The sequence below is a fragment of the Rissa tridactyla genome, chromosome 2, assembly GCF_028500815.1.
Source record: "Rissa tridactyla isolate bRisTri1 chromosome 2, bRisTri1.patW.cur.20221130, whole genome shotgun sequence".
NCBI classification, from domain to species: domain Eukaryota; kingdom Metazoa; phylum Chordata; class Aves; order Charadriiformes; family Laridae; genus Rissa; species Rissa tridactyla.
Genome location: NC_071467.1, coordinates 121,449,743 through 121,471,508, shown reverse-complemented (window position 1 = coordinate 121,471,508; position 21,766 = coordinate 121,449,743). Strand labels below are relative to the sequence as shown.

The 21,766-nt window shown below is 43.8% G+C and overlaps 1 long non-coding RNA gene across 1 annotated transcript; it reads left to right on the top strand.

The window, feature by feature from the left end:
• The first annotated feature begins 2 nt into the window (after positions 1-2).
• LOC128905434 (uncharacterized) lies at positions 3-21,653 on the top strand. Its single transcript, XR_008464873.1, has 3 exons — positions 3-1,500; positions 20,283-20,443; positions 21,211-21,653. It is a non-coding gene; the product is annotated as an uncharacterized LOC128905434 (long non-coding RNA).
• Positions 21,654-21,766: the final 113 nt, after the last annotated feature.

Genomic DNA, 21,766 nt, shown 5'->3' with positions numbered 1-21,766 from the left:
GAGCCAACAGCTGTATAGCCTGCAAGAGGAGAACTAAAACTGGATCTGCCCTTTGTTCAACAGGTTGGACCATCCTGGTACATACTTACTGAGGCTGCATCCAATACACAGCTAGAGACAACACCATAACCCCAGTCTTCCTCCTCCCCACCCCTGCAGCACTCTCTAGCACTAGGCAGGACAGCAGAATGACTTGGACAATTTGTATCCTGGGTGTGCAGTGCTTTGCTTGGCTCCCAGCATCACGTTCCTCTTCCTTTCTGCCACGTTCCCAGCATGAAACTGGGAACAAAAGGCATCCGAAGGCCTACAGAGTGGTTGCTCCCTCCTCTCTGCATAGAAGTTGAATGGAAGCATGCCTGTTCTGTGTTGTAACTAATCGGTGGTCACAGCTGCCTCTGAGACAGTGCTGGTGCGTTGTACCCCTGAGAAAGTGTGGCACAAGCAGTTGGAATTGGATGCCGTGCTATGCGGTGGTTCACGTTGTGCCAGGCTAAGCAATTAGGGCTTGTCCACTGAATAAAGCAGACTGTGGCCAGGCTTCTTGGCAGTGTATGACTGTTGTACGGCAGATGGTACATGGAGTATAATGGACTAAGAAAATATTCTGAGTGGGGAAAATGTCACAGCTAAAAATGCCATCACAGCTGACGTTCTCTGGAAAAGCAGAGGCCAACTGAAAAAGCCTTTTATGCAGACAGTGGGTACCAGCAAAAATGAAGACAGTCATGAGATGGGGTTTTTTTGCATTCTGAATCAGTCAATGTCTCTCAGCTATTGAGGCATGCATCAACCTCCAGGACATTACCAAATAAAGATAAGGGGGGTGGTGGTTTTGTTTTTAATACAGGAATACAGAATGAAAACGGAAACTGAGGAACCAGCTTTTTCCATCAGGGGAGTTAACATAGTCCCTGATGAATTGCCATATGCTGATTGGGATCTGAGACAAAAAACTCTGAGAAAGATTACTAGAGAACACAAAACCGACCAGTTATATTGATCAATTGTGATTTGCAAAGCAGAAAACACCCAGACCAGTTTATGAAATTTATGAAGACTGAACAACTGTCCAATACTGTGGAGTTACTAGAAAATGAAAACTACAGACTACAAGTAAGGAGATCTAACAGAGAAAGGCATGCCAGAGCTCAAAACTGGATTCTCAAGAAAAAGAAAGATGCAGAGATTGGCGAACATTGTGAGCCAAGACAATGCAGCATTTGAAAGAATACAGGAACACCCGTGGGTTGTATTATTTGCTAGTGGCAGCAGTGAGTATAAGTTGGACTAGAGGATAGTGAGCTTCAAGAAGGAAGGAGAAGCGGATAATGCTGCAGCTGAAGCTATATGGACTCATCTCCCCTAAAGCAAACAGGACGTGTTAGCAATGAGTTAGCCAGTGGGGTACAAACTGATATAGCATCAGAAATGGGAATATCAACATTGAAACACTGCCGATGAGGCTGAAGAGAAACAGATAAAGCCCAAGTGATGATGGTAAGAGATGTTTGATAAGTTGTGAGTGGGCACTATTACGGTTTGCTTGGGGGCAGGAGAGGGGAGGACAGTAATTGTTGTGGGAATCTGTGACTTACCTAGTTGTTGACCTCCTCACATGGATATACCCATTACAGAGGCATAAGGCAAAAAAAAAAAATTACGAAATAATTTGTGTTCACAGATCAGCAATATTTGTAACACAGCACCAAACAGCGATAGTCCAACTGTCCCATAATTCACACCCTTAGTAAAGTTCTCCTTGCTCTGAGGCTGAAGTCTGGGGAGAGACAGGCAGATTGTGATTACAATAGGAATCACAAAATCAGTAGGGGATGTAACAGAATGGATGACCATTTGCTCATTATTGTGGGAGAAAGCAAAACCCCAGAATCAACCACTTCGTATATGAACCCGAAGGAATTTAATAAGCATTTAGAAAGCATTTTTCCATGACCTAGAAGAAAAATGCTTGAAGATGTCAAATATTTTCTTAAGCTTAGTGCGCCAGCAAAGTTCTGAAAGATGCTCCTAGCATAAAAAAAGCGCATGCATTATTCAAACCTCCTTCATTCCTGTGACACAGCTTTCTCAGGTTGTAGCTAAACTGTGGGACTCGGATCCGCATGCTGGCCCCCAGATGACTGAATGTTGGGATAAGCTAATTTGGGCATCATTTCCCCTCCTCTCTCTTGAAGTCCTAGCTTTCATTAAAAGGAGCATAGCTGTGCAGGCAGGGGAAGAGACAGAAGGGTCTCCATGGGTACTGCCATGTGGCTGTATTATGGAGTATACTCATCCCAATAACCTTAAGTTGCCATTTGGGATTTCTTGGCACTTGAAGGATTTCACTGGAAAATGCAAAGGCCAATAAATGGTAAGAGGAGCAAATGTTTATACAGAGAGCTGCTTGGGCAGCCTGGGTCACTGCATGGGTCTCCTTCTCTCACAGACAATTGTGAGATAGATATTTTATTAACTGACAGAAGCTCTGAGCGATCAGGTCCATGCAGGGTGTGGATGCTGATGAGCACCAGCTGTGCACGGTTGGGAAGGGAAGCAGTGCTGCACCTTTTGGGAGGGTCCTCTGCAGAGTCACATGTTGCCCAAGGGTGTGTGGTTGCAGCCTGCAGATTGCACGGGGCAGATCTCTGTGCCTGCTTGGCTCAGGCTGATTTCTGAACCAGGAAATGGAGCCTATAAGCAAGTCGTCTCTTATCCAGCCTTTTCCCCCCTTTCCCATAACATCCTTCTTTCAAATCTCCTTCTTTTCAGTAACTTGACTTGCCTGCCTTCTTTCTCCATTCAGTGATAACTGTGACTAGCATTTGCCATCTGTATGTGATAAACATTTCTTCCTTCTCTAGTTTTATTGCCTTCAGACTGCAAATGTTTGGGGGCAGGTTTGACTTCCTGTATATTTATGTGTTACTTAGAATAGCAGAACCCAAATTTGGGATGAAACTACCAGGATGTAGTCACCCCTGTTCTTATTTATCATTTATAGAAGAGAAGCTCTACTGATAAACGCTCTGGCAAAAGCATTGCTGCCTCCATTGGTCCCAGTTCCTGCTGTGCCTCATTTGCAAGGAGGATGTGCTGGAGGAAATTGCTCTACAACCAACATGGGGTTAATTGTTGCTTATTATACCCATATTCAACACCTCTTTTTTTTTTTTCTTTTAATTTCTCCTTTTTCTATTAAGCACTAACAAAAATGTTGTCAAGTCAGATTATTTTTCTTTTATGAACAGTAACAGCCTTCTCTGTCTCCTTGTTACGCTGACTAGTGAGTTCAAACAGTTTCATGTCACTCTTCACATACACCTATGCGGAGTATGTCATCCAACCTCTTCCCTTCAGCCATTTGTTCCTATCTCAGCAAGCTCTTAGGCTACTAAAGGTCCTAAATTGCATTAATTGGTCTGCGAGCCTACATGTAATGCAGCCTGGTTGAATGAAACCTCATTCATTGTGAGCTTATGTTCTAATTTCTTTCAGCCAAGTGGTGCTTGCAGACATTTGTGCAAAGAAGGCACCTGTTCTCTGTAGAGCCAGGACCAGTACCTATTTCCCAATTTTGGATCATGTTCCCTTCAGAAAGTAGGGGTAAGAGGAAGAGCAGCCCAGCTGAAGAGAAGAAGTGAGAGATTTGAGGATGACCTTCAGCTGTTTGGCAAAACAGACGAGAAACTTGCTTGAATTATTGGCTATGGCATGTATGAGAAAAAGTACACAAGCTGGTGGGCTTCTGCTTTGGTTCCAAAAAACAAGTTGTGGGATCTTGTAACCACCAGAGAAGCATGGATAGAGCTAATTATTACCTAGAGAATTGCTTCAGGTGAGGATCCTTACTATAAAATGAACACAGACAAAAGTCAACAGCAGTGTAAGACAACGTAAGTGCTACTGCCAGCTGTGTTCTAAGCAGTTTGCTTTGTTCTGAAGAGTTATCTGGCCATGTAACTCTTGCCTAACTATCTTAAAGCTGGCTAGCAAATGGATGGTAGTGTCTTCTACACACAAAATCTGTTTGGAGAAGTTTAAATAGCAGCTCTTGTTTCTTGAGGCAGGAGAGGATTAAGTAGTAAAGAGTGATGGGCCAGGCTCACTAGCAGATGTGTATTGCTAAGCTTGTATACTGAGACTAGCTAGGGCTAAACGGCTGCCAACTGTGCTGCCCTGCAAGGACATGGACAAGGGAGAAAATCCTGGGTTAAGCAGCTCTGAAGGTATTTTGGCCACTCTCTCAGTCTGTTAAGGACATTAGAAAAGGACCAGAGGGAGGTAGGCTCTGGTTTTCCTTGAAGCTGGAGTTTCTTCTCTGTGTTTGTTTGTTTTCAGCTCCGTGGTTCTCTGTGCCCTTGGGTAGGAGTGTAGCCTGGGTGTCAGACTGGGCTGAGAGCTGCAGGCAGTCAGAGATGACTACCTCTTCTTGTTTTCCCAAGCATCTCTAGCTAGCTGAAGGCTCTTGGTGTAACATGCCATACAGTAACGTGAGGCTCAAACTCTTAGCATAAATAGTGAGGCTTGCTCACTTGGCAAGACTTGGCTTTAGCTCTCAAGAAAGCTTTGATTGTCTTGCCCTGAGTTCCTTGGGTCCCTTAAAAAAAAATAAAATAGTTGTTCAGCTGGCCTTAAAGTAGGGAACAAATGCAGTACAAGAAATACAAAAACCCACTTTGGGGACGCCATTAGAGCAGAAAATAAGCAAGCAATATGGAAATAAGATTTCATGTGCAACCTTAGCTCTACTCTATGCCGTCTTCCCAATATGCAGCACACTTTCATCGTTTTCCTTTTTTTTTTCTTGGAGTCCTGGCTCAGGCTGTTGTAATACAAACTCAGTTCTTGTTACCAGAGGTGCAATCTTAGTTCCCAGTCCTCTGAGTTACAGAGCTTGAAACAATGGCACAAATAAGGTAGTAAGACCCCTAAAATGAGGCTGTACTGTAAATCTATTTTAAGACACTTTTTAAGAAGGAAGAGGATTTGACTGGAGGAGGATATTTGGCTATGTTGTGCAGAAGCTGCAGAATTCTATTCCCCAACCTGCAGTTCTTGTAGAGGAATAGGTGCGAAAGGTACCTTGTTACCTGGAGTTGATGGGAGAAACATATTTAGGATTTCTTGATTTAAAAACTGCTGGACTTTCTGCATTTTAACATAAATATTTCATGAAGCTCCACTGCATTTCTTGTGTGTCCCTCTTCAGTGCTTGTAGTTCTTAAAGGTGTCCCAGGTATAATGCACATAAAGTGTATTCTGGATACTGCAGACAAGAATGCAATGCTTGTTACTATTTGCAGATAGGAATCTAATTCAGTAGGTGTGTTAGAAACACCTAGAAGAGAGATCTGCTCGTCTGGGAAACCACACAGAACTGCAGACTCGAAAGCAAACTGTGTGGCAGATAAAAGCAATCAATGTCTTTTGAACTGCCAACTGACTTTTCATTGCTTGTCAGTTTATGTGTAAAACAGCTATGAGACCCTTTTAATACATCTTTTGGAAGGAAGAGTGGTTTTAAAACTCAAATTTTGTTTCTTTCTCTGCATTTATGTTTCCCCTTCAGGTTATACAGGTGTTTCTTTGCCATCTCTATGCGTGCTCATATTGCAATCTTCCATTTCAGTGCTTGAGGCAGGGGTGGCAAGCAACAGGCTGGCTCTTGGTGAGGTTGTGGCAAGCACAGGAGGAGGTATCTGGCAGATCATACACTTGTTCTCCACCTCTGTTTTGAAACAGGCAATGGGATGGCTCCAACAAACAGCCCTCCAGTTAGACTGTGTGGATTTGTGAAAATATCAATTTAACATGCCTTGCAGAAAACCATGATTTAGTAGAAAAGTATTTCAGTGCACTTACAAAATTATTCCAATGTAAAGAATTCTTGCAGTTCTAAGAATAACCTTTCTTTAGATAGCTTAAAAAAACCCGCCTACTGTTCCTTTTCTACTCTTTTCAAAAATAACACAACTTTCTTAGAGAAAGTGTTTCTATTTTTCTACTGAATAGAAGAATCGATGTTCTTTGTTGTGAATTCAGACTGTAAATATATAACTCCTGAAAGCTTAAAGTTTATCTATCTCTTGCATGAGAAAACAAATTCAGGTCAGGAGTCCAAATGTCAAAGTTTTCTTCATATGCATTTATCTCAAGCTTTAAAGATTAGGATTGTGGAGAAGTAGGAGGATATGGACTAGTAACATTGCAGAGGAGATTTCTGAGCTCTGAATTTGGCATTTATCACCAGTCCAAGTTCCTAAAGTTTTGCTTATTTTTAAGCCGTTTATTTACTTTGTCTGTAGTCAATTATGAAACACATTAGCCACACATCTGTTATCAGAGTGGTTCCATCAAAGCCTGATTATAGTAATTTTAAAAATCAGATCCTGTAAGTGAAGTCTGTAGTGTCTGTTTTCATCAGGATAAAAAGCAGCACTTTTTTTTTTTGAAGAGGAATTGATCTGACTCTGCACACTTGGATACCAATTAGGAACAAATTCTCACTGTAAAAGCACAAAGAAGAGTGGGTGGAAGGTTGTACATCTCCTTAAAAAGGAACTGAAATAATAATCTTCGTACAGTCATGTTAATCTCACCATATGAATCACAGAATATACAATGTCTTGAACAGTGGCTTTTGGGTGTGGGGAAGGTGCACCTGAAAGCAAGCCAAAATCAATAAAAGGGTGCTGTTCTGTCCCAGCACAGAAACACTGGTAAGTGTGAATGTGATGTATTTCTTATAGATGAAGGTGTAATATGCAGCATGTTTGTACCCACTTATGTATTTTTGGTAGAGAGCCTGTTTCCTCCCAAAACAGCTGCAGTTATTATAAACCTGTGTAAATGGTATCATTAGCTTAAAAGGAGATTAGAAAGATGTTGCTGTTTCCCATGTGGGCATAAGGTCAGATCCATTTTGTACATCCTGCATGAGACTTAAGTATTTGAGTATCAGGCATCTTCTGCTGTGTTACCTTCACTTCCAGCCTTGTGTGTGACTGGGGTGGAGGAGACGCCACAATTTTACAGTGCAGCTGGGGTAGGTTTTGGAGCCAAAGGACCTCTTCCCAGAAGGTGATTTTCTATCAGGAGCTTCATACCATGGGCCTTCCTTCATCCTGAAGCTGGGAGCCAACGTTTTGCTGTGCCATGTGATGCGACTGGTGAAACCTTGCATGTTGGACTGAAAGAAGGTGGGAAAGGTCTTCACCTTCATGCCCACGGGCTCAGACAGGTAGGCAAGCTGTAGCCTGTGAGTGTCTCTACAGTGATTGTCCATGGGCATACTCATGTCCTTGGGGAAACGCAGGGGAATTTGAGCCAACTTTGCCCTTCTTCTCAGTGTTTTTGTCTGTACAGAGAAGGTTGTACCACATTATATCATGATTTTTGTATGTAGGCAAGTCATGACTAAACCCATTGCTTCTGTATTGTAACATTGTCCCTGCTGCTGACAAGGTTATAGGCAATCCTTCCTTTCCATAAGTGACCCGAAGGAGGTTACTCTGCACCCTCGCCCTTTTGGGGCTTTTCTGGCCTCTGTTCCCCCATCTCAGGCATGTCAGACTGGCTCTTCAGCTAGGGAAGGGGCACAGCTTCCTTGAAGTCAGCGGAGGTCTGCTAACGTGTGTGTGGTGGATATGATCCATTATTGTTAGTGTTGCCAGGGTGTGATACGTGTCCAGATGCTGTTACTGTAGGCACGGGATAAGAATCCACAGTTTTGTCCTTAATGTGTATCTTTGTAACACTATGGTGGGGGAAAAGGTGAAGAAGCATCTTGCCTTCTCTCACTTCTGCCAGTATTTACTCATGGATGTGACAAGCTGTCATTTTCTAGTTTGTGTGAAAAGTGACACTTAATTTCCCTTCCCCGCATTGCAACCTTGCCAATATATTTGCTGCATGCAGATATAGATTTGTGTTCATTTCCCTAGCAGATGTCACAGTGATTCAGTGCAAAATCTGCTTGGGGATGTGATTATAATTGTACTGTTCTCCAGGAAGAGGAGATGAATGCATTGGTATTTTCTGCTTCTGTTACAATACTAGAGCTTTGTATTTCAGATTGTCGATTCAGAGTTTCAACTTCCCAGTTTGCGCAAGGAGGAGGCAATGTGTGCAACTGTTTTAAGCACTTCAGAAATTCTTTAGGATCAAATATAAATAATGAAAGTATCTGATCCTAAAAAATAACTTAGGTCTATGCTGATTTCTACTGCCTTAACATTCGTCCAGGCAGTGGCTTATAGTGCAAGCTGCTATTTTTAAGGTGTTTTAGGCAAGGCTACATGAGATGTACTGACATACCAATGTGAATTCAAGCTTTTTCCTGCACATTACCTAAAGATGTTTAGAAACTGACTTTTTATTCATGTGAAGTGACAGTTGTTTGATATTTAGATGCAAGAAAGTGTCTATGAGTAGAATTTGAATACTACTGTTACTTAAAGGAAGGTTTAATTAAATGCAGGCTCCTATTGCTCAGAATTTTACTGAGAATGCTTATCTCCTTTCTTTCACTTCTGCATCCAGTTTACACGGAAAAATCATTCTCTGTTGAGGAAGTGGCTCAGGAAGGTTTGGCATTCTTATAACAACAACCCAGGGGCACTGCTTGTGCCTTCAGAATACAAGTTAATTGTATAGCTGCAGCAAAATAACACAGGAGGCAAATTTAAAAAGAATAAAAGGCAATTATTAGCTGCTCATGTTGCTGCTGCTACGCTATTGTTTGATAGATGTATAATTGATGTGTGTGGTTGTGATACGTAATCTCTAGTTTGTGTGCATGTTTGATGCCTATATATTCTTTCAGGAGTTCCCAACTGCCTGCTATTTTCTGTCATTGCAAGTAGATGCTTACATAGTAATGTGTCTCCAGCTGGCTCTTGACCAAGCCTTCTCGGGGCTTGTGGAAATACCCCTCCCTTAATAAAGTTAATATCAGCGGAGATTCCCACCTTCAACCATTTTTGATATGCTTGGCACAAAGGAAATGCTGTTTCCTCCCTCTGGAGGATTAGAGAGCATTAAAGCTGCTCTGTCTGTGAAGATTAGCACACTGCTGGGTGGTTATTTTTCTCCCCTTCCTCCCCTTGAAGGAATTATTGCTCCGAAGGGGTGCCCACAAGGGGAGAGCTGTACTGCAGACCGCCTGACATCTGCTTTGTTCCTTTTGCTCTCTCTGCAAAACATCTGTGTCTGAAAATCAATTTCATCTCTTACTGTTTGGAGAGGGTGTTCCTGTTCTTGCATTCGTGCATCCCCAGCACTGTGCAACCGCAGTTGGAGGACCGATTGTGCCACCACAGCTATTGTTACACTGGGACTCCCTCCCAGTCCTGCTGGCTGGGACTGGGAAGCAGCGTGGATGCCAGACTGAGCTAGAGCAGCTTCCGTCCCTGTGTGTCAGGACTGCATTTGCACTGTTGACAGTTTTCCCAATTTGATTGGGAAATCTCAGAGACAAGCCTTCTGCGTCTCTAGGATGCTGAGCACACTGAACCCTTACTTGTGATGGTGGCCAAGGCGGCAGATCCATCTTCTTTCTGGTAACCTTGCTCCTAAAAAGATCTGCACATCAAACATTCTTAGAATATTTTGCAATACGTGGATCCTTCTCCAAACGAGGGATGGATGATCTTCACACACCTGTCAGACATAAACCCCTTCAACTACCTTTACTCCTTATCTGCATTTTGGCTGGTGACCACGCTGATTTCCCGAGCCATTCAGTCCATTCGCCAAAACGGTCCTGGCAACAAATCACCTAGGCATCCTTTCCTTTCCTAGATGCAGTCCCTGAACACCTCTTTTTTACAAAAAGCAATGTGAAATGTTTAACGAAATGGAGATACCTTTTCAGATCAAATTTTGGACATGTAGAATCCCACAGTCCTACCCAGAACCTGCCCCAGGTATTCATCATGCCTACCATTTCCAGGGAATTCAGATACTTTGCATCATGAGAGAGCTGCTTGTGCCGTGGCAGCTAGTCAGAAGTGTTGGTGCAGGGGTGTGTGTATGACTTCTGGTACTAACAGCTCTCTTGCAAGGAGCTGCCCTGTGGGAGGGTAGGAAATGAAAAGACGGAAGGAAATTGGAGGAAAGGCCAAAAGGGCTAAAAGGGAGGCTCAGGGGTCACATTTTAGATCAGAGGAACATAGTCCCCAGTGTGGAGTGATTTGTGTTCATCTGCATCTTAATGAAGGACAATCTATCAGGCTCCCCATGGTCCTCTTGGGCAGGATTTTCCGGAGGGCTGAAGCGTGCTCCCTTATCTCTTCCTGCTGTTGTGGAGCTTGCTCCTGGGATAGGCGATGCCTGTTATAGCTGGGAAATGGCCCAGATGGCACATTTGAGCTGGAAAAATGCTGTTCTGATGTAGGCATTGGCTGAGAATAAGGGAAATGTCGCCTTACCTCCTTGTGTAAATGGAACAAGGAAAACAAAACAGTGAATGGCCTTTAGGGGTGAAAGTGAGCAGCTTTTGAATCCAGTCATTTGAAGCAATTGTTACCTGGCACATAGCAATCCTATGTATCCACCACTCTGGAGGTCTAGAGGGCATCCAAAAAAAAAAAAAAAAGGTGGTGGTGGTGGGGAAGTGAGTTTCCTGACTGTTGGGTGGGTTGTAGGTACTTCCAAGATGAAATGCTTCACTTCTGCCCCTGTGAACTCTTATTCAGTGGGATTGTAACACTGCCCACGTACCGCAGAGATTTCAGTTGAGAAGAAGTCGCGTCACCATATGGTGGTCTTTTCTAGGGTTAAGCATATTTTCTGTGGCAAAAGAGACTGGTCTGGTCTGGATAGGACCAGCATACTCCAGGTGGTACCGCAAGAATTCTCCAGTCTCTACAACAGGAAAGGAAACACATCCCCAAAGTGAGAGTTAAATGATGGAGCTGCATCATTTGGACAAACAGTGGTGTTGAACCATAGCTAATCGCAAGTGCTATGGAACAGTTTATATAAGTACAAAAGAAATCTGTTTTGGAAATAATTTATCACCATAGCAAGAATTATGGCTTGTTTTTTTTTTTTTAGTTATGTAACTTGTGCTATGGAAATCTTAGATTTTTTTTTTTTAAGGACCATGCTTTAAGGCATGGCTGATAAATAGATCAATCTAGTTCAAAATGAGAAAAGGCCTTCTGCAGAACTAGAGGAATGGAGCAAGGATGAAGTGTGCCAAAAGACGAGAGTCCAGAAGAGAGGTTAAACTAGAATTTAAAAAGTGATTCTTGGGGTCTGCTTTTGAATTTTGCCATAAGATTCTTATGTATCTTTTTTGGAGTAAGTTAGCCTCTTTATATCTTTATGGCTTTGCCTGAAAAGTAGATCTAACTATAAAGTTAGTACAGGTCTTCTCTCAGTCTCTTACCCAAAGCTACTTCTGTTGGCATTCTATGGTATAGCACTTGCTTTTACTAGGAGAGATCATAGCTAGCCTGGCCTTGCAAAAAGATTTTTACTGGTATATCGAACTAATATTTTTAAGCCTAGGTCTGGAACTTGTCTGCATCTGCTGGTAAAAGAGAAAAATCTGAAGCAGTTCAGCTAATAGTGAGACCAGAAGCGCGTGGTACAGGTAACTCTAATCTGCTAACTCTAAAGGTTTGATCTTGTGCTTTCACAGCTCTTCAGTTGATGGAGATCTGAACCACTCAGTGTCATGAAACTCTGAAGACCCTTCCCCTGCCCTGCTTCTGCCTATCTGTGCTGTACTTTCCAGACATAATGTCAATTTGTAGAAGCTGTAAGGATATTCCCTAATCTTTAGAAGTCCCCAAAGCAGTGGGCAGTTTTGCTTGCTTTTTTTTTTTTTTTTTTGCAGAACTTACACTGTGTCTTCTTGCTGCTGCCTCTGTTCCTCCCCAGGTCCCTGAGGCAGCCCCAGCAGCCTCCGCTTTGTGCCTGCCTTGTCAGCATGGCTGAGGGACCTGTGAGGCAGAGATGGTGAGGGGTGGGATGGGTGAAGGTCGGCCTGAGGATTGGTGTCTAGTCTGGGTTGCAATGCTGAGAGCGCGCTACTGAGACTGTGTTTTGGTGATGGAAAATTGGGGTATGGGGAAGTGAATGAGAGATGGGGTGAAACAGAGAAACGAGAGGAAAAATTACAGCTGGGGAGAATGTTCAGCAAATTCTGCCTCTGGGTGAGGGATTTCCAGGATGTAAAGTTGGGGAAGTCAGAATAAGGGAAAAAGAGAAAAGAATGACAAGGACAAGTGAAGGAAAGGAGGGAAGCAATAAGTGAAATTATCACAGAATGACAGAATGGTTCGGGTTGGAAGGGACCTTAAAGATCATCTAGTTCCAACCCCCCTGCCATGGACAGAGACACCTCCCACTAGACCAGGCTGCTCAAAGCCCCATCCAGCCTGGCCTTGAACACTTCCAGGGATGGGGCATCCACAGCTTCCCTGGGCAACCTGTTCCAGTGCCTCACCACCCTCCCAGTAAAGAATTTCTTCCTGATATCCAATCTAAATCTACTCTCTCTCAACTTGAGGCCGTTACCCCATGTCCTGTCAATACACTGCCTGATAAAGAGTCCCTCCCCATCCTTCCTGTAGGCCCCCTTTAGGTACTGGAAGGCTGCTATAAGGTCTCCTCAGAGCCTTCTCTTCTCCAGGCTGAACAACCCCAACTCTCTCAGCCTGTCCTCATAGCATAGGTGCTCCAGCCCTCTGATCATCTTCATGGCCCTCCCCTGGACCCACTCCAACAGGTCCTTCTTGTGGTGAGGACTCCAGAGCTGGATGCAGTACTCCAGGTGGGGTCTCACGAGAGTAGAGTAGAGGGGCAGAAGCACCTCCCTTGATCTGCTGGCCACACTTCTTTTAATGCAGCCCAGGATGTGGTTGGCTTTCTAGGCTGCAAGCGCGCATTGCTGGCTCATGTTGGGCTTCTTGTCCACCAGCACCCCCAAGTCCTTCTCCTCAGGGCTGCTCTCAAGCCGCTCTCTGCCCAACCTGTATTTGTGCCTGGGATTGCCATGACCCAGGTGCAGGACCTTGCACTTGGCCTGGTTGAACTTCATGAGGTTCGTACAGGCCCACCTCTCAAGCCTGTCAAGGTCCCTCTGGATGGCATCCCTTCCCTGCAGCGTGTTGACCGTGCCACACAGCTTGGTGTCATCAGCAAACTTGCTGAGGGTGCACTCGATCTCACTGTCCATGTCACCGACAAAGATGTTAAACAGCATCGGTCCCAGTACTGACCCCTGAGGAACGCCACTCGTCACCGGTTTCCATGTGGACATTGAGCCATTGACTGCAACCTTTTGAGTGCGGCCATCTAGCCAGTTCCTTATCCACTGAGTGGTCCATCTATCAAATCCATGCTTTTCCAATTTAGAGACCAGGATGTTGTGCAGGGCAGTGTCGAACCCTTTGGATAAGTCCAGGTAGATGATGTCAGTTGCTCTCCCCTTATCTACCAATGCTGTGGCAACATCATAGAAGGCCACCAAGTTTGTCAGGCATGATTTGCCTTTGGTGAAGCCATGTTGGCTGTCACCAATAACCTCCTTATTTTCCATGTCCCTTAGTAGAGTTTCCAGGAGGATCTGCTCCATGATCTTGCCAGGCACAGAGGTGAGACTGACCGGCCTGTAGTTCCCTGGGTCATCCTTTTTTCCCTTTTTGAAAATGGGGGTTCTGTTTCACCTTTTCCAATCAGCGGGAACTTCACCAGACTGCCACGACTTTTCAAATATAATGGAAAGCGTCTTGGCGACTTCATCTGCCACCTCCCTCATGACCCATGAATGGATTTCATCCAGTCCCATGGACTTACGCACCTTCAGGTTCCTCAGATGGTCCCGAACCTGATCTACAGTGGGTGGTTCTTCATTCTGATAGACCCTGCCTTTGCATCCTGCAACTTGGGTGGTGAGGTTGGAGCCCTTGGTGGTGAAGACTGAGGCAAAAAAGTCATTCAGCACCTCAGCCTTCTCCATATCCTGGGTGACCAGGTCTCCTGTCTCCTTCCTGAGAGGGCCCACCTCTCCCCTAGTCTTGCCTTTACCCCTGACATACTTATAGAAGTTTTTCTTACTATCCTTGATGCCCCTAGCCAGATTTAATTCTATCTGGGCTTTAGCTTGCCTAATCTGAGTCCTTAGCTTGGGTGGGTTGCCAAATCTGGTTCAAATTATATTTGAGATGGTGGAAAGAAGGGGAAGGTATTAAGACAGTGGAAAAGAAGAGGTTGAGCCCAGGTGGTGAGGGAGAAGTAGAGATGACAGAGCTGAGGAATGGGGAGCAGAGCTGAGAGGGAAAGCCTGTATCTGAAGAGCCTGTACCTGCATTGCAATCCAAAAGTGTTTATTCAGCTCTTGAAGATGTGAGGCGCTTTGTCAGATACTGCTGGCAGCACAGTTGTGTCAGGAAGGCTTCATAGCCAGCCCTGTGTGAATGATTTTGGATGGGGGTGGGTTTCACAGCCTTGGTGCTGCTCTGGGATGCTGTCAGGCACCAAGGTGGAAGTGTGGGGATGCGGCTCTGCAGCAGCACACCCCTGCGGGTCGTGGCATGGGGGAAGGCAGGAGAGGGAATGCAGGTAATCACTACTTCTTATCCTGATATTCAAAGTTGGGTGCTAAAACAGACTCTGCTTCACTCCCACACACAATGTGCTCAATTGCTCGATTTTTATGTAATGGGAACCACCGAAGAGCGTGATTCTGCCAGGTAGTGGGTGGAGGGCAGACAACCTTGCTATTAATGGTAGGAGAAGGGGGGAAAGGGGCTTTGTAGACAGCAAGCATCTCACCTTTACAAAGCTGAGACATATTTTTTATTTGAATATTTTAAGGTCTTGTGGATTTCCATACATATCTGGAATGAGACATTCAAAGTGTGGACACTTAGGATCTTGCAGGCATCAAACTCAAATTTGTTAAACTGACAATTTTTTCTGTATTTAGATACTTGATAAGCTCCTGGAAAAGAAACTAAAGAGGGGGGTAGAAAAAACATTTCCTATTTCTCCTGTCACTGCTTATAGGTCAGCCAAATGTGGTTAGGAAGCAAAGAGACCGTGCAAAGACCTTTCTTAATACCTTGCTAATTAGGCTTGGCTGTGGAAGGGCCTGTCCCCATCTTTGGACTTCCCAGCTGTTTCCCTCTTGGCTGCCAGTCTGCCTTCACAACTCTGAGGCAGGAGTTCCCCTTTGGTTGCCAGCCCCTGTCTTTTGTTTATCTAGGTATAGACCAGGGTTCTGCCTTTTCTCTTTGCACTTGAGCTGATTGTGATGATAACGAGGTCCCAAATCTTTCTGTAGCTACCTGGTCTACTGAACCCCCTGTTTGAAAGCTCATTTTGAGTAGGTGCCCATTTCCCTGATCTTCTGGACCATCCTTGTACTTGAAATGTCTGTGCTGTTTCCTTCTATTTAATCAATTAACACCTGTATGAAATGGGATTTGTGTAGGAAACCAAAGGGAAAGCTTCCCTGGATAGCTGATGCTTGAAGGAATACTCTTGAGATCTGCTGATGAAAGGTGTTCTGGAGGCTCAAGGTGTTAATATTGTGTGCTTAAAATAGGACACGGGTGAGTTTCCTGTCTGATAGCAAGATTACTAAGATGTGAAGTCTGTGTTCAGAGAGCTCTCGGCGGTCACCAGGTTGCTTTTGCATGCATGGGGTACCTTTGTTTTGCAGGAGATATCTCACTGGCAGCGGGAAGGTGTTCATGAACAGTGTCACAAAGTACGTCTCAGAAGCATTGCCCATGACCGGGAGGTGTACGGAGCCCTTTTCCTGGTGAGCTGCAAAATTACTGTGTACAGAGTGCATAGGATAGCCATCCTGTGTGAGGGAAGGGTTGTGGAAACTGCTGCCTTTGAGCAACCGTTCATGGCTCTTACTGAAGGACGCTGAAGTCACTGGGCACATGAATACCCTGAACCAGACCCACAGGAGCTTCACTAACTGGAGTTTCTTGTTTGTCATTATGTTTTCATAGTGCTGTGTTGCAGGGACTCCTGCCTTCATCTATCAGTGTTGTGTTTGGTATCATGAGCAGTGTGGGCCTGGTGACAAGAGACCAGTGAGGAGATTTAATCCTTTAAATCTACCAGTGAGAAACCTGCTAGTACAGTTAAATAGCCACAAATATGGAATTAGTCTGAACATGAAGCAAACAAAGGACTGGAAAAATGAGATGTATTCTTGCACATGGCTAATGTTATTTGGGAATTAGGGGTGGTTCTTTAAATAAATGTTTTAAATGTGGTTTGCATAGATGTCTAAGTATAAAGAATAAAAGATGAGTGTGGGTGTTTTTGTACTGAATAGCAATGATGTACCACTGCAGAAGCATTACTGAATTGTCAGGCTGGGTAGAAGAGAATGGCACTTGCATCTCGTTTTGGCTCTCACAAGGCAACACCATCTAAGGCCTGGTTTTGAGTACAGACTAACACCTTTGGATTTGATCCTGCTGCCATTGAAACTAAGGAGACTACTTATCGAGGAAAGCAGACAGCAGGACTGGGAACCTGGGTGGATATACTCAAAAGGGTGCAGTATAGGGTTTTTCCCTGTTCAAGTATCAAGCACCGTAAAAGGGATCTTCCTTATAGTTCAGCAGCAGATCTGAGGAAGAGTTTCATGTTACTCTGTTATTTCCTTAAATCTGCAAAAGCAGCACATTGTATTTTGGCCAGATGAGCAGCAGGACCGCCCTGTTCCTCTGCAGATGTAGTGTCGTTGTACTGATGGTTTCCAGTGGGAAATTCCACCCGCCAACCACCTTGCCAAAAGACAGCTTGGAGGAGGAGAAAATAAGTTCTGTAATGATGGTGGTTCTTTCCCAATGAAACAACAAGAAGCAGGGAAATCCATCAAGCTGTTAGTCATGCATTTATATATATATATCTGTCTCATAGTATGTGTGAGTGTGCGTGTATATATGTATATAAAAACTATATTGCACTCATACTATCTGTATAAAACATTATGAATATCAGGCTTCAGAATAATAAGAGTAGTAGTTCATGAGATATAAATGTGTATCCAGTAGAAACTGCCCTAGCAGGTAATTTTGCTAATAATCCTTGTATTTAGTTTTTCTGAAAAATATTAAGATTAGTGTGGCTAGAAAATAGATTGTACCTCTTTAAATGAGTCTCCTTTCTTCGTAGCCTTGTGAAGCCTAGAGGGTATTTTTAATCATCCTTAAATGGTGCTTGTTAAAAAGAAGTGAAATTAAAGGGTATTTTGGGATGTAGCTTTTGCTTTGAATATGTTCCTTCTAGGGGGTGAAATAGATGCTCAAGCTCCATTAATGTGTCTTTGTGTGCATCGTTTCTATCAAGTTTATAAAGCAATAGAATGTTACAAACTGGTGTAAAAAAGCTAATTGATTTTTAGCACTTCCTAAAATGCAGAGCCCAAGCACGCCACAACCATTGTAAGTATGGAAGCATGAAAATTTGCCTGAGAAATAAGCCAGAGGACGTTTTGATTCTGACCACTTCTTAAGTGTTTAATACCCTGCATGTGCATCCAGGGAGTTCAAAATCTTCCATAAATGCAGTGCATATCTTCAAAAAAAAAATGTATGTGCTTAGCCTCTTATCAAAGATTACGATATGGAGGACCAGATCTTCAAATGTACAGTGACTGTGTGTGAGATCCTCCTTAACGTTTAAAAATGTTTCAAACGTGCAATATAGTTCTGAAAGCCAGGAAAGCGTATGGGGCTTGAGTGTTGGTAGGGCAATGTCTTTGCTGCATTTTGGAAGAGGGAGATGGTGGTGGCTTTGTTTTGAAATGAGACGTTCCTTGAGCTAAAGTAATTTCTGGTGTAACATTGTAAAAGCCAGTGTAGGAAACTGGTCTTCAGATCACTTCAGTTAAGAAATTACATGGAGGCTTATTATGCCCATAAATGTATTTTGGGGACCATGTTTTATACACTTTTTTTCCTCCTTAGATTTGGAGTGTTTATACTTCTGTGTTTGTTATTTAAGTTATTTAAAAGTAAGTTATTTAAAACCAAATCGCAACAGTGCTTCCATATTTGAGACCAATTGGAAGTTAGCCTCTAGCACCATAATCAATGAAAGCAGAAGAATTTTTCAGAGCAGAATTATTTCTCCAGTCCCCTTGAGGAGAGAGGCAGTATTCTGTAAGGAAGGCTCTGTCTCTCAGACTCTTTTCTCTACAAAGGCTTCTAGGAACTGCAAACGTGTCTCCAGTAATCAAATGTGCCTTAATTAGTCCTAGACTCTGCTCAATATGCTATCAGTGTTCAAAAAGTAGAGATATTTCTTTCTGAGGAAGGAAATGCAACTTTGATTTGTATTTTAGGCCCTTGCCTTTAGTGCTTGGGCAGAAGCAAGCTTTGAGGGCAAGTGCGAGCAGAAATTTGAATGTAAGATGAGATTTGGAAAAAAACCCAACTCTTCCTTAAAATCCATTCAGAATCCACCATTATCAAATATATGTAAAATTACACTATCCATTCACTTTGATTTTTTTTCTCCCCTAAATTAACTACAGTCATTAGTATGTTTCCCCAAGCGGTTCTTCAATGATGCATGCTTCTTCCCAGCTGATTTTATTTAAAATGCAACTTCTAGTTCCCTGATGTCTATTCAGAGATGTAATACATAATCTACAAACCATCCTCCAGAACAAGGGAGAGAATTCCTCTCTGTACTCCTCCCTCAAAGCACAGACGTTTCTTCAGACTCTTTCCCCTGCCAAGTGCTGCCTGCGCACTGAGGATTTCTGTGAGACCCAAAAATGGGGTTATCTAGCAACTTCCCCCCAAAGTAAGACTGTAGCGGTGCTCTTGGCCAGAGCATCGCTCTTGGCCACCAATTTCCATGCCCCGGGATCTGGCGTTAATGATAAAGTTGTACCCCAAATGGCTGCTGTCATGTTGCAACACAGAAGTGCTGCCTGGTGCAATTAAATTGGTTGTTGAAGTAACTTGGATCGGGTCTCTCCCTGCACCGGTACCTCTCCTCCTGCTTTTTTAGCTGAGCTGTACCATCTCCAGCGTAGCTCCTGTCAAGCCGCAGCCCGGCCTAGCGGGAATGCCATCGTTGCTCTGGAATCCCATTAGTGAAAGCGTGAGCTGTTTTCTTCCTGCCTTAACTGCACAGTGCTTTGTTCAAATATTGAATGCCCTGGACCAGGGTTTTGAAATATTGATACAGGAGAAAACACGGGCTGTGTCTCGGTTGAGCCTCGTGCAGGCTTTACTCAGCCGCCTTGGCGCATGTGGGACCGTGTGTGGGAAGGGAAGAGGTCAGTACGAGTGGTTTTCTGGGAGTGGGGTGGGGTTGGGGAGGTGTCTGGCTTTTCACAGATCACGCAGGAGAGATTTGCTGGGATGAGGTCACTCATGACTTGGCAAAAGTAATACCCAAATGCCATCGTCCGCAGTTGACTTCTGGCGCCGTGCTGACTTAAGCAGAGGATGAAGCCCGTCTACATGCTGTGCAGGATTGTTCCCTCGATACTCCTGGGGCTCTGCCAGCCTTTGCACGTGACAGTGGTTTCAGCCAAAACTATTTAATGGGGGAGGGAAAAAACTGAGCATGCAAATAATATTCTTGAGTCTTTTATTGATCTTCATGTGTACCGAATGGTCTCCCTTTCCCTTTTCCATCAAATCCCTTACGGCCACTTTCTTGTTTATGCCTTAGTGATGTCTGCAGTGACGACAAACATATGACCTGTGCGTTCTTCAGTGATTTTAAAAATACAAATCTTTCTGATGTATTTGTTTGATATAAAATGATCTCAGTGACCCTGGGGATCCATGTGAGATTTTGGAGCACTGGGGACAGGGGCCTGTGTATTCATACTGTCTCTTGCCCAGCGCTAAGCTCTGCAGGCAGCTCTCCCAACATGCTAATTCCACTGTACGACTGAGGAAAGAAACAGCTTGCTCTGCCTTGATGGTAGCAGATTGATGAATTTGGCTGGAGGTTTTTTGAGCTGTGACAGTCACGGGGACTGTTGTGGTAGCAATGGAAGAACAGAGTTCTCGCTCAAACGTTACAAATCCCTTGGGGAGAGCAATGTCTGCACGGGAGTATTTCCGTACCCCAAGCAGCGGGCACTGCTTTGCGTGACATTGTTGTGGGTCAGACTGCGAAGGTTTTGGAGAAACGTGGCAAAGCTACAATAGCTGTTTTATGTAGCCTTGTTTTCTAGAAATGTAAGTGATAACGGCAGTATTGCCAGCATTAACTCTTCCATATGCTGCTTTGTGTTTTCTCTGCTCTTCTAGGACGATGAGAACTTTGGACGTTTGACCACCGCGGTCTTGGCATGAGCCACAGCCCACCAGGAATGAGAGATGCCAGGGCCCTGGGAACCTCTGGCTGTATGTACACATTGAATTCCCTTAATGGAAAGCAGTAAGAACAAAATACTTGGCTTTGTCCAATGGTGGGTTGGTTTATTTTTTTTCTCTTTTTTCTTCTTTATGTGATTTCTTCTGCTATGAGAAATGAAGATGTTGCAAACAACCCATCTGCGTTTTTGCAACACCTCCTCTGTTCCTTGATTATTTTAGTTTGTTGCTGTCACTTCGCATGTTTATACTATTTTCAAATGTTTGTGCCACTCTCCTCTTCCTCCTGTCTTTTTTTTTTCCTGGTTGCTTTACAGTGTTTGGAAGAGCTTGAATGCTTTTCTTTTGCCTCCTCTTTTACCTTAGGAACATGAATTTTTATCTTCTTGTGCTTTGCTGAGATTTTTTTTCATCTTGAGTGTCTCAAAGGAAGCTTCTTCACTGTGTCTAAGAACTGTTTTTTTAATTATTTATTATTATTATTATTTTATCTTTTGAGGAGTTTTCTAACACAAATGGGGTTAAATCAAAAGTGATACTTTTGAGGTGGAGATATATTCCTCATCTGTTTGAAATGACTTGTTACCCACCCAGAGGGAGTGAGGAAGCGGTTCAGTGTGGCTGGCGTGACTTGAAGAAGGGTCTTGGCTCAGACAGTTGCCACCTCTTGCCTTGGTTTTCCTACATGGGTAGCACCATGTGCTATGGTGGGACCATCTTCTCTACGTCTTGAGGAGGGAAAAGACAAAGCATAATGTTTTTCCTTTTCAATGATGAGGGAACACACTGTTAATCTCTCTCTGGGGTTACTGTGAGAAGGGAAGAGAAAGTAATTGTTTAAAATTTTACTTCTTTGCTGCAGCCAACAAGAAGGGGTTCCAGCTATGCCCGAGGCCAGAGAGATGAAGAGGTGTGGCAGCCCATTACTGCTGGTCAGAAGGGTTGCCCACCCGTTAGTGTTTGGGTGCCAATTTGGGCACTGCCCCCATGATTAAGGAGACCCTAATCTGAAGTACATCGTATCAGTGCTTCTTGCAAGAAGTTCCTCTTTACTGACAACAAAAGGACATGTCTTGAGTATGTCTTGTTCTGCTGCATCCAGTAAGTACAATAGTGGCTTGCTCAGCTGCCACACAATAGAAATCTGGGTTTCATCTGAATTTTCAAGGTTGTTGAAAGTGCCTTTATTATTTTTATCTCCTCCCTTTTCTTCTCCGTAGACATGTCAGCCCCCAGCAGAGCCTGAAAAAAAGATGAAAGAAGAACGGGGGGGGGGAGCGAAATAAAAATAAAAAAGAAAGAAGAAAAAAAGTCTCGTTAGCATTTCCCTCCACCTGAAACTACTCATCTTGGTTTCAGTTGCACGCACTTGGTCTGAGGGCGGTGGGGCACCCAGCACGGCAAAACACAAGCGTTAA